The sequence below is a fragment of the Alexandromys fortis genome, unplaced genomic scaffold, assembly GCF_014885135.2.
Source record: "Alexandromys fortis isolate MF-2015 unplaced genomic scaffold, M_Fortis_MF-2015_v1.1 scaffold_299, whole genome shotgun sequence".
Lineage (NCBI taxonomy): Eukaryota > Metazoa > Chordata > Mammalia > Rodentia > Cricetidae > Alexandromys > Alexandromys fortis.
Genome location: NW_026068187.1, coordinates 813,965 through 830,143, shown reverse-complemented (window position 1 = coordinate 830,143; position 16,179 = coordinate 813,965).

Genomic DNA, 16,179 nt, shown 5'->3' with positions numbered 1-16,179 from the left:
ATGAACCACATTGTTTTCTGAAGTTCAAATATGCTTTTCACTGTAACACAATGTTATCACCTTTGCTCATCTTGGAAGTACTACTCACACACTTTTTTGTTTTGATATGGGTCATGTGCTATGCCAAGCACATGAGATAATAATGAACTCTTTTACAACCTGACCAAAGTTTTATACTTTCATTTTTTTCACTATTTAAGATAGGATGCTTATTTCTGGAGATTTAGCTCACTAGTTAAGAGCACTTTCTGTTCTTGCAAAGAACCTAAATTTGGTTCTCAGCATCCACACTGAATGGCTCCTAACATTCTATAACTTCAGGAAGTCAACACTCTCTTCTGATATCCATGATTTTATTCTAAAAATCCCCACGGCAGGGAGGAGAGCCACCCAAGCAGGCGGCGAACTCACAGTGGGTGCCCTGCGGTCTGTGCCCGGCGGTCTGTGCCCGGCGGTCTGTGCCCGGCGGTCTGGAACAGCTGGCGGCAGGAAATACTAGCCAGCAGGGGTGGATGGACAGGAGTCAGAGACATGGACAGGCAGAACATGTTCATGTTAAATATTTATTTAGGGTGTTATGGAGGGGAAAAGGAGAAGGGAGGGGAGAGAGATAAAGAGAGAGAGAGACAGAGAGACAGAGAGAAAGAAGGGGAAGAGAAAGGAGGGGGGACAGAGACACGCCAGAGGGGCCAGTAAGAGAGTTTCAAGATGGTGGGGGCGGCTGGGGTTGGGGTTGGGGGGTCACTGGGAGTGGGTGTGGCTTGTCCCTTAAAGGGACCAGAAGAATAACACATGGTACCAGGCATGAGTATAGAACAGATAAATACATACAGGCACTCACACACATACACATAAAAAAGTGTAAAAACTAGAATGATATTCACATTGGTTATTTTAAATCCTTTAAACTATGCTATGAACATTATTACTGATGTTTCAAGTTATAAATAACAACTTCTGGCTCAGGTCACTGCATAGCAATGCCCATCCTCAGACCAGCAGAGTAAAATATATGATGTCACATCACATGACCATCTGCCACTGTCTCTCCAGCTCTGACGTTTGTTCTTCTGGTAAGGCTGCTCCAAAGGGCTTAGTAACAGGGAGAGGTTGGGAATTGCTTCCTGGTTTCTACAACGGCAGGACTGCAAATCCAAATTCCAGCTCCTCGGATGACAAGGCTGAGATGCCAACTCGGCCACACCTCTGCCTCTCTGCATGGACACACCCAGACCTTAGCTGTCCTGTGTGAGCCCAGTGATGTGTGAGTGGCACCCCTACTTTAGAAAGATTGGAATTTGAGGCTTGACTGTGGATGCTGTAGCTTAGGTATCAGGTCAATGTGAACATCTTGAGAGAAAACCACTGTTTACTAGTCTTTCATTTGTCTCTATTTCTCCATCCCATGGAGTATCAGGAATGCTGGTGTGCTTTCACCAGAAGCGATTCAATCTGAAAAATGGTTTCAGAAACACCACCAAAAAAAAAAAATTTTTCTTTTGTTTCCCTCTTTTAACCTTTTATAAACAATCCAAACAATGAAGCAGTTATTTTTTAGTATAAGAGAAAATTGAGTTACTATTCACACAACAGCATTAAAAGTTATATTATTTGTTTGCTGCCATAGCCAAAATTTTCATATTTTGTTGGCATGTGTGATGAAATCATGCTAAAATCTTATCACTTTTTTTGTACAGTTATCATGTTTCTAGACTAATGGGTAAAATGTCACATAAATCTCAACAACTTAAGCACTTTTAATTCTGAAACTCAATAAAACAATTTAAATGAGATGCTTCATTTAAAGTATTTAATAAAGTTATTAAAATTTACTTTTTCAGTTTCATAAATGCATACAAGGCATTGTGACACCGGGTATCTTATCATCTTACAAAACTGAATTAATACACTCCTTCATCAATATGTTCCCACAGGTCCTCTCCCTGGCTTCTAGAAATTAGCATTCCACAGGAATCCAACAGAAGAATGGTACAGTATTTGTCTTTTTCAAACACGTATTTCAATTTGTATTCTCCCTTTACATTTCACTCATACTGTAACACGCACATATATTGTAGGGCCCAAGGGTCTACTCCTCCTCTCTGGGTTCATCTTGAGGACAGTTTCTGACCAGACATCTTGTTGCATTTTCAGGCAAAACATCCTGTTTGTTCCTGTGCTCCCTCTGCCCCCCTGGTGATTAGCTGTAGGGCATTGTTTACTCCATCTTGGGTATGGTAATTTCCCACCTGCGGAGAGGGGGGGGCAGGGGGTAGGACATTGTGCAGCTGCTAGGTATATAAGGTTTTTCCTAAGCTTGAATAAACGGCATTCTGCTTATCTCCTCTCAAATGACCCAGGTCTCTTGTGTGTTCTTTCATCTCCAGGCCCTTGCCTGGCTCACAATTGGGTACAGTGGTGCATGAACTCTACCCAGAGTAACACAGGCATTACAATATATTTCTGTAATTTTTTTTTTTTTGAGAGAAGTTTTTGCTCATGTAGGCAAGGCTGGTCAGGAAACAGCTATGCAGTCAGGGTGTCCTTGAACTTGTGATCCTCCTGATTGTGATTATAGGCATTAGCCTATACCTATACCTGCCATTCTGAAGGTTAGATCATATTCTTTGGCATACTTGAACCATATTTTAAATACAATCATTAATCAATATACAGTTGAATGCCCTTCATCTTTTGGCTATTGTAGACAGGGCTTCTGTGAACACGGTGTAGAAAGAGCTCTGTAAGTCTCTGTTCTCAATGCATATGTTCTACACATGTACTCAGAGATCCATACACAAATACACATGTACAAAAACAGACAGTACAGAGGAGGTGTGAACTTGTTGGTTCATAGTTAATTCTGTTAAATTTTTAGGGAAAGGAGAATTCAAAGTCATAGGCATTCTGAACAATCCACAGAGTTACCAGTTCCTCCGCAGAGTCCATAGGAGCTGTCAGGCTATGTTGTGTTCTCTGTGATCACACTCAGTTCAGATGCTATATCTCATTATGGGTTTTACTTGCCTAATAGTCATACTAAGCAGTTTTACCTGTGTCTATGGATCATTTTGTATCTTCTTTTTTTGGACGAATATATATATATATATGTTTTGATTTTAAAAAATGTTTGGGTGTCCCAGGCGGCAGCTGGTGGCAGCCAGTGGGCAGACAGCTAGCAGCGGGTCCTGGGAAAGCGGGGAGGGCTGGTCGCTCCATGAGGTGACTAAGCAGGTGGTGAGCTCGCAGAGCAATCGGGAGCAGGGTGGGCAGGTGCCGGGCTGGCTTCCGTAGTTCTGCACTGGAGCGGCAGCGAGTTCCCAACGGTGAGCAGGGCTCGTGGGTAGGGACATGTGGCAGACACATAGTATGAATCAGAACTGAATCTTTATTGCTTAGAGGAGAGAGAAAGAGAGAGAGAGAGAGAGAGAGAGAGAGAGAGAGAGAGAGAGAGAGAGAGAGAGACAGACAGAGAGACATGTGCGTGCACACCAAGAGGGGTCAGTGAGAGAGAGAGATTCAAGATGGCGGGGCAGGGGTCAGAGGTCGCTGGAAGTGGGCATGGCTTGTCCCTTAAAGGGACCAGAGACCAAAAGAATAACATTCCCACGTCTTCCTTACAATAAAAAGCAGGAGATTAGATGCCACAGTTTGAAGGAATTGGGACGGCGAATTCTCAAAACTGCTTCCAGCTGATTGTGGGCATCATCTTTGGGGGGGGGTAACCTGGGAAGGCTGAATAACAATATGAGTCTCCTCTAAGTTTTAAATTGGGTTGTTTGCTTATATGTTGATGAGTTGAGAGAGTTTATTATACATTCTGATATGACTGGCATATGGCAAAGACTATCATTCAGTTGCATGGGTTATGTTCAGTTGTGCATAGGAAATTTTAGCATTAATGTACCTCATGAAACCTGTTTTCATTGTGTCACCAGAGCATCATTTCACAGAAGTTGCCGAAAGTTCCAACATTTAAAGTTTTCCCAATATGTGACCTTCTATGAATATTTTGTGTTTATTCTCATATTTAAGTCCCTTTATTGTTGCACAATGGGCACTTGGCTTATCTAACTTTCCACGACAGCGAGGAGCTGATTTTGACCAGTTATACTTCACGTGAAGAGGTAGAATACCACCACAGTTACTTGCAGAACACAGAAGACAGGGGATGATATCAGAGAAAACACACAGGTAGTAATCTGGACTGAACATGACTGCTGGGTGGGGGCCACACAATCACAGTGAAGGATGACAGACCCTTTACGACCTCTGTTCTGTGGAGTGGCCCGTGTTACTGATTACGTCACACTACAGATACAAGCCAGTTGAAGGTACCACTGAGCCCGGTTGTTGAAACTCATGTGTGAGGGTGATTCTGGCCAAGATAAATAAGAGTTTTAGAAGACTCAGTACAGAAAGCGTTATTATCACAAAATACTGAAGAAGAATCATTGGTGCAGATTCAGAACTTGATACAGATTTTCAGCCAAGGATCCGGGAACTAGAAGGAGAGGAGAGGAGGAATTGTGGATTGATCTTCTGAACATGGCTTCCTCCTGCACTGCACGTTTGTGATCTTCATGGTATAGGTCAGCAGCAGCCCCCAGACTGCTGGCTACTGCCCCCGCTGCTGCCACAGCATCCACTGCTGCCACCACTGCTACAGCATCCAGAGCTCTGGTGTCTGCGACGGAGAGATCTGCGGGGCCTGTGGTGACTCAGGCAGCAGCCACCACCGCCAGAGCTGCAGCAGCCCCCGGAGCTTGAACCACAGCAGCCCCCGGAGCTGGAACCACAGCAGCCCCCGGAACCCAGACTGCAGCAGGAAGAGACAGGAGGGCACTTAGGGGGGCACTTAGGGGGACACTTAGGGGGACACTTTGGTGTCTGGCACTTGGGGGTGCACTTGGGAGGAGGCTGGCACTGCTGCTGGCTCTGCTGGCAGGACATCTTGGCTTGTGGGTGTTCAGGATCTGTGGGAGAATCACACACATGTCAGACACCAGACACTGTGTCCACCTGACCCATTTGACTTCCCCCAGAAGTTTCACCTCTACGCACCCAAACCAACCATTTTTAGTCCTTTCATCTGTAACACACTCACACTGTCACAGTGGGTCATCTTGAATTCAGAACCTCAGAAACCCATTCTACTGAGATACTAATTGTCACCTGGCATCCAGAAGCACTGGATGAATGTTTAGTGACACTGGAAAATGTCTGCTGGTCTCAGTTCTCACACATATGCCAGTATTTGGATTACTTCAGGGAGAGGTAGTTGTGAAAGGAAAGAGCAGTCATTACTTGAAGGTGATTTTAGTTTAAGGTCGATATTTCAAAGCACCTTCTATGTCACTGAAGGAGTAAGTTCAGACCCTGAGTGGAAAATACCTAAACCGTGTCCAAGATGCCTTGGGATTACTAGTCCCTGTTAAGAGGCAAGCTCGGAAGTATCCAAATCAACACCTTCTCAGGCTAAGGGTGGCAATATCGACGTCATCCTGGTGATGTCCTACTTATCAGAGAAGTGTGGGAACGGATTCCAGAACCTGGGCTCTCTTTCTTTCCCAAGTTAAAGTGAGACCCTGTTTCCCGATTTTGACTCAGATTCTTCTTTGGGTGTTAGGGGAAGCATTTTCTTCACAGGCTATCTCCGCCCCGAGCCTGTTCAGATGCACAGGTCTCTGTGCTCAGCATCGCATTCTGAGGGTTCCGATACACCCAAGGTGCTTTGTTCTCTGTAGAGCCAGAAGGCCCCAAGCATTCCAGTGTCTCTCAAAACCAAGCCTGTGGCTTGCGTGTGTGTGTGTGTGTGTGTGTGTGTGTGTGTGTGTATGCATGTCGCCTTTGTCTCACCCCTCACTGTTCACCATGTTTTATAATCTGTCAACATGGCCTCTAGGCTGAAGGACCCTTTCCCTGTCCCCTGTTCATCTCTAGTCTGGCAACCCCTCTGGAAAAGTCTCTGCTACTGCCTCCCATGGACACTTACCAAAATGACAAGCGGCTCACGATCTGTGGGGATCTCAGGAGGTGAGTGGATGGAAGTGCCCTGTTCCTCAGTCCTTTTATTCTGATCCTGGGCTCTGCTTCTGTCAGGCAGACAGTGTCTGGACATGGGAGTCCCTGCCTCCTGACAGCCACATGATCAGGTGACTGATGGTGATCAAACATTCCCCACTCCCTTCCTCCATGGGGCCAGTCATGCTGCATCTGTCTTAGACCATGGCTTAGGCATGAAGGGAGGAAGTGGATTCCTGGATCCTTCAACCTGGCACACCTGCAGAGCGTTTGACTTAGGAACCAGTCATTTCTCCATCTTCTTTCTTTTCTGTCCCTTCTTAATGTGATACATGCAGCATGGAGCTCGTATCAAGGCAGCAAAACTTTGAAATTTCTTCAACATCTTCTTCTATGTCTGCACTTTCCAGCTGTGCCTGTGTAAGCCCAGCCTAAAATCTACATCCGTAAAGTCCTGCATTCCAGATCCAGAACAGCACCAAAATGTTCTAAGGGGTGGGTCACAATTCTGTTTAGGCTGTGTCATCTCCCATTTTAACTATGATAGTACAATATTAAGGAAACTATAAGACTGTTATGAAAAGAAATGAAACCATCAAAATGATTGTGTAGACTGTTCACCAAAGACACACGTGGAAACTGCCAAACTCAGGGTGAGGATACCACTGCTTAATCATAGCCATTGAGAGATGCTCATCTGTGAGGAGCACACACTGCTCTGTGGAGGATCTGAGTTTGGTTCCTAGTACCTGTGTTGGGCATCTCACAAACACCTCTAACTCCAGCTTCAGCGCATCTAACACCCAGTTCTTACCTCCAAAGATACATTCAGTTTTGTACATATAACCCCACCGATGGACGCACAATCAGACATACACACACACACACACACTTGAAAAAAATATAATTTAAAAAATAGCAACTGAAAGAAGATAAATAGGTTCAAGAAATAGTACATATGAAAATGTCCTAAGAAACCCAATATTTGGCAAAATTCATATGCATTGATAAACATACAGCAGCGATTGTGTCCAGAGAGAAAGGACACCATTATTTTATCGGCTTCTTTACACTTGTCTCAGTAAATATCTTCATATTAGGTATTTCATAAATTGACATGTGATCATCTTTTAGGAATACACTACCTTGTTTTTACACTTTCAATATGGATGGATCCTCTGTAAAAGCCAGCACAACTCTTTCATAAAATCTGCGGCTATTATTGGTGAGGTCAGATGACACATTACTAAGAAGAAAATAAGGTAAGGATTCATGTGAGATCGAGGGAATCATGTTGTTCTCCTATAAGAAACAGAGGAATAGAATCAGTCTTCTCCCACCTGTGGGACAAAGGGCTGGTGGGCTGTATCCCTGACTGAAGTAAGACAGGTTGTTTTAAAAAGAATCACACATTAGAAGTTCACAAGAATGTGTTTCTGTGGTCATTAGACCTCTGTTCTCTCTGCATGCCTAATTTATATTTATATTCTACATCACCATAGGCTGTATATGAATTATTATTTTGAACTACTTTTTGGAAGATTTACTATAAATAGTTGTGATTCATAATTGAAGGATAAGGTTATAGAGAGTCATGATGTAAGATTTTCCTAAACCTAAGAATTGTAAGCTAGAAGAGGGAAAGAAATGTACAAACTTGGCAAAAATCTGTTCTCCTTAAATGCTGGTGGGCTCTGGAATTTCCAAGCCTTGGGAATAATATGAGCTTGGGACACAGGAGCATAGTGAGCAACAAGAAAATATGGTAGAGAAACATGGGTATTTGTAAATGTATAGAAGAGTCTTCATATAGAGAGATGTATACTTTCCTATATTCTGTCATTTATTATCATCAGTCTCTGTCACCAAGTATTTTTTTAAAAAAATACATCTAATATTTACACATACCCAAAGTTCTAATTCTAATTTGTCCCCTTACGCCCCTTGGTCTTTCATTGACTGTCTTGCAGCATCAGATGCATAGACGAGACTAACCCTCCCAACAGTAACTGCCATAAAGCCAGTAGCAGAGACTTGTTCAGGACTGTACACCACTAAAAAGATGTAGAAACTCTTACATCCTAACATCCTACCCTCTTTACTGCTACTTTATCTGAACATGTCCCACCTATCCTCAGATTTATTCTTAGATGAGTGTTGGTCATGATTTTCTCTAAATTGTATGTTACAAACTTTAGCTGCTATGATAATGAAGCTTAGGTCTGTATTTTTAATTTTCTTTTAGTGACTTTGAATGTAGTTATAGTGAATTCCTTAACAACCTTTCTTAGGGCTTGTGTATCTCGTATCTTCAGTAGCTGAACACATTTGTCCTGTAGCTACTCAGTGACGTCTAATCCTCTCACTGGCATCTTCATTGGTGTGTAAGCTTAGAAAAAGATGCTTCTAACTAAGGACCTGGCTCACCCTAATGGAACCTGATCTCTGAGGCAGAGTGAGGGATGTGTGTCACATGACTATGGGAAATCTTTCACTGTCTCACTGGTTTGATTATATTCTCTTCCTCAGTCATTTCAAAGGTCGTAGCACCTGGGAGAGGTCAGAGCATGATCCCTTATTTCCATAATGGTAGCGCCACGTGACTCACCTTAGTGTTCTAGGGTGATGTGGCTGATATGCCAGCTAGTCCACACTTCAGCTTCTGTGCAGGACAACACCCAAGTCCTCAGCTGACCTCCTGAACACAGGTGTGTATGAGGATCATGTCATCTGGAAGAAAACTAGAATCAAGCCTTCAGTGTGAGCTCTAGAGGCTTAGACCTTGAGAAAATATAAATATTTTTGCATAAAATCTGTTGACATTTTGAAGGTTTCAGTTGTCAGATATTTCTCTTTTATAAAGCCATTTCCATATCCCTGAATAAAAGAGGGCACTGAAAACTCTAATCAGAAATAGTTCAATAAGAATGTTCATTACTCTGCATACCAGAAGCCAAATCAAGGAATTCAATGTTGTTTTGAGATGTTTGTTCTTGTCTACCTGTTTAACAATAACAAATCATACATCAATGGTCTGAAAGTATAAAAACTATAAATCAATTAGCTTTAATTAACATCTTTCTAAATATTACTATTTGATTGTTGCTAGTGATATAATTTTAATATATTGATGACATGTAATAAAATTTTTCAAAACTCTCATTATTTCAAACTGATCTATTAAGAGGTCTTCAAAAATAATAAAATATATAACATCAATGATAATGAGTATCTCACCTTTCTCTCCACATGTGTGTGTGTGTGCTTGTGTGTATACATGTATGTGTTTATGTGTAATCTAGGTGCCAACTTTGAGTGGTTCAGTTCAATATTCTACTTTCATCAATAGATAAGTCAGAAAAACTAAACAATGAAGCTACAAAGTAGAACTTTACCCTAGGTTAAGTTGATTCATACACATGGACAAAACATCACAGTCACTAGATGCACAGTGTACTTTATTCTCTGCAGCCATGAGAACTGTCTTAAAAATAGATCACATTTTGACCAAAAAAATCTTAACAACTACAAAAGGCTTAAAATAATTTCCCCTTATCAGACTAAAAATCAATGCTAATGAAAAAGTAGGAAATCATGTAAAACAATTAAGAGTAAGCTTAATTTTGAATGGCTAAAGTGTCATAAAATAAATCTATAAAGGAATTTCTTAAATTCCTAAAAATTAAATCAAAATAAATGTGAATACAACAAAGAAAATGTTTTCTCTCAGCTTCCATTTCAATTGAAAATATTTTTTTTTCTCAGAATATATCCTTAACAGGTTCCCTCCTCCTTCATCCTTCCAGATATTCCCTGACTCTTCACCCTGCCAATTGTGTGGCTTTTGTTCTCTGTCTTTTCAGAAAGGAAAAAGGTAAATGAAAACAAAAAATGTAGAATAAAGAAAATAAACAAATAGAAAAAAACAAAAAGAAAAGCACTAGAAATACATATATATGTAGAGACACCAACATCTGCAAAGCACAAAACTCATAAAAATGCAAAATTAGAAACCATAAAATATAAGCAAAAGACCATCAAAGTTTGTTATTTTTTGGGGGGAGGCAATGAAAGCATTGTGAGATAAAAAAAATTTGCAGAAATAACATTGACTTTGTTGCTGGTTATCTACATGCAGCCCTCCCTGAAGTGTGGTTTGTGTATCCAGAGACACTCCATTGTAGAAAAGCAATTTTTCCGTTGCTGGCAGTTGATGCTTGAAGAAGGCTCCTGGGACAAGGATGGGGGTTTGATCTGTTAGGTCCAAAGTGCTGTGCCCCCATCCCCAGTGGGAGTGCTGTTGACAATGACCTGAACAGAAAGACGCTGACCATGCAGAAGAATTCTTACTGGATGACCAAAAGCCTAAATTGAGCATTCCTTGGGAATCTGATAAAGCATGTTTCTGTTTATCACAAACCTCGTTTCTTCTGCCCCCAAAGCTCATCAGCATCAGGCAAGGACATCTAATTCCTGGCCAATTCACACCCACACAGGGTCGTATTTTCTTCCTGCTTCACAAGGATGCTTCTTCTGCTGGCCCTGGTGTTTGCAGACACTTTGGATCAGACTCCTCAGACCTTATCAGAACAACAATTTTGTGCCATGGACAATGGTTCATGCAGTGCATCACAGCTGATCAAAGTTCAGAGAAGAAGTGTCTGCATATTATCAGCCAACAATGAGACATCCGTGTCACACCCCTCCCAAGACTCAAGGACCACTTCAGAGGGGGTTATAATAAGATTGTCAGAGTCAGAAGTCAGGCAGGACCAGAGCAAAACATTGTTGACTAGCTCATTCATAAATACCACAGTAGCTGTGGTTGTCTACAAGCTGAGTAGATGTAGAAAAAGATGATTCAGTTTTGAGTCCATAGTCAGTGAGTTTTCACTATCTCAAGTCAGCTGTATTTCTATGGGTATCACCATCATGGTCTTAACCCCTTTGCTCACATTATCACTTCTCTCTCTTGCACTGTCTCTGGAAGCTCAGCCCAGTGCTTCGCTGTAGATCTCTGTATCTGGTTGAAGGTTCTATGATGACAATTAAGGTAGTCAACAATCTGATTACAGTGGAAGGCCAGCTCAGACACCCTCTCCACTGTTGTTTAGGCATTTAGCTGGGGTCACCCTTGTGGATTCCTGGGAATTTCCTTAGTGCCACTTCTTCCCCCCCCCAGTCCTTTAATGACTCCCTCAATCAAGTTATCTCTTTCCTTTCTCTCCCTCTGTACCTCCCCTGATCGAGTATCCCATTCCCTCATGTTCTCCTCCTCCCTCCCCTTTCCCCTTTCTTCCCCCTTCCACCCTTCTTTCTCTCTCCATACTGGGGGAACCTGCATAGAAGCAAAATAGGTCCACTGAATGTGGGGGACAATTATATTGGCTGTCAGACCAGGGTGTATTCCTACTCCTTGAACTGGTGTCTAGGAGCACATTCTCTTTGGAGGGATACCTTGCTCAGCCTAGATATAGTGGGGAGGGCATTTTGTCTTGTCTTGAAGTGCCAGACTTTGTTGACACCACATGGGAAGGCTTAGCCTTGCTGAGGTCTGAGGTGGGGTATAGGGTGGGGGAAGGAGGTGGTAGGAAAAGAGGGAGTGGAAATGGGAATAGCTATGTAAATTGAGAACAAATTGTATTTTAAAAATTCTTAATAAAAACAAGGAAAGAAAAAACATCAACATCAATTCAGTTTTCTCTGAGGGTATGGCTACCCCTAGGCTGTTTTGCCCCAGAGGATGTCTCCACACTCAGGAGTCCATGGGCAGTACAGTCTTTCTTGGCTATATAAAACAAAACCAAGAGAAAAACTAGTGGATATGATCAAATTACAGGACACCATGTAAGAAAATTAATGAATTAATAAATTTTGGGAGATCAGCCTCAACAAAAATACCTCTCGCCAGGGTAAGGGCATGGGGATTAGTAATACAGTAAAGAATATGAAGATGTGAATTAAAATAATAAAACACAATAACATATTGCATAGTATTGGGAGGGAATTTTCAGCGAATACTGAAAAATTCACCCACATTTAATTTCCAATTGTTTAAAACACCCTTGACCCCAAAAGGTAGGAGTAAGACAAAAGACTGCATTAACATAATACAAGGAAATGAACATACTAATTGAAAGCCATGGGCTAAATTCAGAGTTAAACATTCCCTTGCTAGAAAAAAAAAAACAAGTCACCAAATCACTCTTACTCCCTAGACCAAAACACTCTGTAGGCAAACCAATCCCTAGGTGGAACCCCAAGTTATCTCCATAAAGGGAACTGGAACTTAGTTGGATCCTTAGACTTTTGTTTGAGGTAGGAACCATTTACTTTATTCCAGGAGCACAAAGTCTGGCAATTAGCCAAACCTGTTGACAATATCCTAGAAAGAGCAGAACTCTGATTTACAACTAGGTGGGGCTGTCGTGAGGTAGAAGTACAATAACCTTGAAGGAACTAGAGTTGAGTCCCAACTCTCTGACCTTTGGTCAACTTGGAAATAGGCTTTTTGGGGTCTCCACAATAAATATTGTATCAAAACATTGAAAACGGAGCACATTAAATGAAAAGTTTATCTTTATGGTTGGTATGATTTCATGGAAGCTAGGGTTGTTGAACAATTACTAATCACTAAATGCAACAGACTATACAAATAGATTTAGGGACAGTAATGTGACAATCATCTCCATTGGTGCCAAAATGGCACACAGAGAACTCAAATATCATTCATGATCAACTACTGAAGAAATTTGGAATAGAAAAGATACATCAAATATTGCCTAAATGAAATTAACATAATTAGTTCCTTTATAATTTGTACTAAGATAATGGTGTCCACTTTGTCCACTCTTAAAATCTTAACTAGAATTTTGGGAGGCAAAGACATAAAAGGGATGCATGTACAAAAGGCAGAAGATGAATTGTCTCTGTTTGCCGGCAATAATATCCCAACATAAAATGCCCTGAAATTCTACTGGAAAAGCATATCTTCCATATAATGTTGAGCAAAGTAGCAGGCTGCTGTGGGATTCCCCTCTGTAAGCTGTGAATATGCTTTACTAACACTGGTTAATAAAGAAGCTGCTTTGGGCCTATGGCAGCACAGAATATAGCAAGGTGGAAATTCCAAGGAGAGACAGGAGAAAAGAAGGTGAAGTCAGGGAGATGCCATGTAGCTGCCAAAAGAAAAAGACCCAAGCCACCAGACAGAACCTTACTGGTAGGCCCAGTTTTGGGGTGATTTGCAGATTAATAGAAATAGGTTAGTTCAAAATGAAAGAGCTAGCTAATAAGAAGCCAGAACTAAAAGGTCAAGTAGTGATTTAATTAATACCATTTCTGTGTAATTATTTCAGGTCTGTGCATCTGAGAACAAACATGCAGCTTCCACCTACAGCAGGCTACAAAATCAATCATTATTTCAAGTTCAGTAGCATTTCCATAAGCCAAGATTGAAATGCCTAACAAAAAAACCAGGAAAGGACATATTCATGACATCATAAAAAGAAGAAAAAACACCTTGGAATAATCAGCAGCAAGGAGGTAAAAGAGTTCCTCAATGAAAACTTCATAAAACTAAAGAAAGAAATTTGAGAAAAACAATTAAAGTTTGGAAGAAACCCCATTTTTATATATAGGTAGATTTAAGAATATGAAAATAATGATATTACAGAAGGCAATCTAAAATTTCATTCAACCCTTATCAAATACAATACAATAGGCATTTTTATGAAAGTAGATAATGCAATCATAAAACTTACATGGTATTTAAAAGAGCTCACATCAGCAAAGAAATTAAACACAGAAAAGACAATGTAGAAAGCATCGAAACACCTACTTTGAAAATATATTTCAGAAAAAATTATTGTATTAAGTAACAAAAAACCTTTCTGCATACTGCCAGAAAACAGATGTGTGCACTACTAATGTAGACTTCAGAACCCAGAGATAAACCTACACAGTTACAGACATGCAATCTTTGAGGAAACTGTCAGTAACACAGATTGAGGAACAGATTACTTAAATGGTGCTGATAAAGCTGGATCTCCTCATACACAAGAATAAACTGAATCCATTACTCTTACCCTGCAAAAAATCAACTCAAAGGAGTCAATGTCCTGAAGTTAATACTGACAGCAACTCAAGACAATCAAGAAGAAAATAATTTAGCGTATTTGAAGTAGCAAGGATTTTCTAAAAAGCTCTTCATCCCTAGGAAAAAGAATGGTGAAGATATACATGAACCTGCATGGATACTCAGGAAAGGTAAGAATCAGTAAGGAGACAGCTCCTAAGATGAGAGAAAAATGGGCAGAACTATATATTTGTTGAAAAATTAATGCCTAGAAGAAAAAGAGAAGTAAAAAGTTACCATAAAAACCATGGAGTTAATAAAAGGAAAAATGAAATGAACAGCCAGTACTCGGGAGAGAAATGACCAACAATACATGGGACCATTCATTGTTTTTAGCCACCAGAGTCATGGAAAGGACACTGACTCTGAGATTCCAGCTCACAGCAGTCATTGTAGCCACCATCAAGAAAACCCGTGACCAACCATGCTGGGGAGGATGTTGGAGAAGAGGAGCCTCAAAACTAAAACTAGAATTGCTTTGGGATCTAGCTACCATTCCAGGTATCCAACCTTAAGTCTCAATGTTAGCGTCTCACAGAGACCCCTACAGGCTGACACGTGTACTGCATCATTGATAACAACCACCATATAGAGCTAACCTAGATGACCATCAGTGTGGACAAAGAAAATGTGATAGCATAGTCAATGGAGCTGCATTCATTACTAAAAATTAGCTAAGTCCTTTGCAGGACAATGGATGGACTCAGCTATTATGTTAAGTTAAAATCTCATTCTAAGAAACAGGTATTATACATTTTCTATCATATAAGAATTTAGACTAAAATACATGAACATATGAAAAAATGTTTGATATTCATTAAACTTTTCCAAAGTAAAATTTTCTGTCACTTCAGTGGTTTCTAACACATAAATCTGAATATTATTGAAAATATGCTCACATATTTTCACTTATATCTTATAGTGAGACTATGCTGTTTATAAATTGTTGAATTAGCTTGCAAATAACTCTTAACAGTATTCAGTGTGTTCATTGCTCTTTGTGTCAAAAGTAAATATTTTGTAAAACTATAAATATTTTGCAAAAATGATAGAACACTATATTTAAATTCACTAAATTTGAAATATAAATAGCATTGGTATTTAAATGTTACAGGAACTTAAAAAAACACCTTTACATACACATGTGTACATAAACATGAACTGGAGGGTGCTATGCTGAATGAGGACATTTGGAGGCCTCTGGTACATTGAAATGATGGGGAAAATGATAACAAAACCTATTCCCTACTAAAGATGGGGTCAGAGTTAGAGACCTGAAGAAAGCCACATTTCAATGAAACCATTATCTTAGTGACTTGATTTGAAAACAAATCACAGAAGATGGAGCAGGCACAGTCAAAGATTGCCAAACATCCACTCTTGAGTGCTGATCTCCTCAATGTCAAGATTTCAGCAGCTACCAGCAGAAGGGAAGGAGGGAGACCATTGTGTGGTCAGCTGTGCAGAAGTTATTACATTGTAACAACTCAGCAACTCAAAAGCATGGAAACTTACATTGTTTCCAGACTTAGGTCTAGGTCAAACTTTACTTACAAAACAGCAAGAAAAACACAGATGTGAAAAGAAGTCACTGGCTGATGTTCTCTTTGTCTGATGTAGGATTCTCCTCTGTGTGCTGTGAATAAGATTGGTTAATGAATTAAGAAAGCTGCCTTGGCCTGTTGATAGGGCAGAATTTAGGTAGGCTGGGAAAACTTAACTGAATGCTGGGAGAAAGAAGGGTGGAGTCAGAGAAAATCCATGTAGTCCCACTGGACACAAGAGCTGGAACTTTCCTGATTAGCCACAGTCTTGTGGCAAAACACAGATTAATAGAAATGGGTTAAATTAATATGTAAGAGTTAGCCAATAAGAAGCTAGAGCTAATGGGCCAAGCAGTGATTTAATTAATACAGTTTCTGTGTGATTATTTCGGGGATCAGCAGCCAAGAACCAATAAGCAGCCCTCCCCCAACAATTGTCCTCAATTAATCTGATTATTGACCTTTATCCTTCTA